Below are 2,158 nucleotides of genomic sequence, written 5' to 3'. Positions count from 1 at the left end.
CTGGGGCAGAGATCCCTGAATTTGATGAAATTTACCTGTAAAATAGAAATTAGGGGGGGCTTCCCTGGCAGCTCGGCGGTGCAGAGTCCGCCTGCCAATGCAGGAGACACGAGTTTGATCTCTAGTCTGGGAAGATCCTATGTGCTGGGGACGCCACAGCTGCGGAGGCTGTGCTTTAGAGCCGGGAGCTGCAACTATAAAACCCGCCTGCCGGAGCCTGGGCCCTGCAGCAAGGAAAGCCGCTGCAGAGAGAGGCCTGCACGCTGCCGCGGGAGGAACCCTGCACTCCACGCTGGAGAAAAACCTGGGCGGCACCGAAGACCCAGCACAGCCAAAAATAAACAGATAAACAAAAGTATCAAAAAAATCAGGTAAAGAAAATTAGGCCATTTTCCCCTCCCAAGCAGGAATGGATGTCAGAAAACACCGAATCAGTGAGTGACAAATGTGGAAAGCTCCATCGTCGAGGGTGGCCTCTCTGCGAGGCTGGGGCCCCTGCCACAGACCCTTCCCCAGCCTCCCCCCACCCCACACCTAGGCACAAGCCTCCCCCCAGGGCGAGAAGAGCTAGACTCAGAATAGTTCAGAAACTTACAATCGGTTTCAACATTTCCAGGAGCAGATAAAACAGAACTAGCATTAAAGAAATGAAGCTTGCCAAACAGGTAGTGGGGAAATAAAGTATTTACACCCAAACAAAATAAAAAGTGGTTCAGAGCTGCCCCTGTGGCACAGAGATGGCACGGGCTGGCTTCCCTACTACAGGGCACGAACGCAGCGCTGGCCTCTGCCAGCACTTTAATGACGAAATCAAACTAAAACGGGAGTAGAAAACACCAGGCTTTATTGGAGACTGAGCTAGGGTGGCGGACACTTGCCTGGGATACGTGGTGTGTCCATCTGATTACGTGCCGCCGCCTTGGGTCTAAAAGGCACTGAAATGATCAAATGCTGTCTTTGAAATGAACCCTCTCTATTTTCAGCGACTAGACAAAGCCTCTTTCTGAACCAATAAGCCCATCATTTGATGGATTTATAAGGGGCAACTGTCCCAAGTCAAGCATCTCAGATCACCAGGCAGAAGTTTGTGGAGAAAACACAGTAGCTGCTGACACCCTGGTTCCCGGTCTTGTTTTCAGCGACAGGTGCCCTGAATCTCAGGGTCCCGCTGTGGGCTCCAGGGTCCCGGTGGGCCTGAGGCTCTGTGCAGGGGCTGTGGACCCTGGTATGGCGCTCACTTCCATGTTTCTAAGCAACAAACATTCCTCCAAAGATTAGGAGCCATTGGATATGTGGACTGTTCGATGATTTCCCAGATCTTAACCATCAAATAATTAGAAAAACTGCAAAGCTGGCAGATTTTTGCAGAGAACCACCCCCCAAATCCACTTAACTTAGAAATGAAAAGAGATGGTTCAAAACCCTGAAGATTCTCATGAGCAAATTCCTTTTTGTTTTGTTTTACATTTTTAAAACAATAGAGGGCAGGAGTTTCAAACTGATTTCAAAACCCTCTGTGTACGTTTCTCCCTCATCCTGGAATATCTCCTGATCATTCATACTTTTCCGAGGGACTTTGTAAAGCCCTGTTAGCAGGGTCAGTCCCTTGGCCATTTATAACATTAAGAGGCACTATTTTATAGGGTTTTGTAAATAATAACAACTGCATTATTTAAGCATATGCTTCTTAGCTTTAATTTGCAACACATTTTGCCTTTCTTGTCTCAGATTTAGAAAAGTTGTCTGAGCTATTTTAACCCATCTTGAAAGATAGATAGACAGATAATAGATGGATGGATAGATACAGATGATAAACAGAGGACAGATGGATTAAGAAATAAGCAGAGCTGAGGTCCCTCACAGCAGAATTCCTAAAGGTAAAGGACGTAGGGTTTGCAGAGTTTAGTGCACAGCCATCATAATGAGTCGAATAAAGAATTAATGTAAGTGTATGCTGGGTGCCAGTCCTTTGGCCCCCCGATGCAAAGAGCTGACTCACTGGGGAAGACCCTGATGCTGGGAAAGATTGGGGGCAGGAGGAGAAGCGGACGACAGAGGATGAGATGGTTGGTGGCATCACCGACTCGATGAACATGGGTTTGAGTAAGCTGCGGGAGTTGGTGATGGACAGGGAGGCCTGGTGTGCTCCAGTCCGTGG

The sequence above is a fragment of the Capra hircus genome, chromosome 20 (assembly GCF_001704415.2).
Source record: "Capra hircus breed San Clemente chromosome 20, ASM170441v1, whole genome shotgun sequence".
NCBI lineage: Eukaryota > Metazoa > Chordata > Mammalia > Artiodactyla > Bovidae > Capra > Capra hircus.
Note: the sequence above shows the minus strand (reverse complement) of the source record.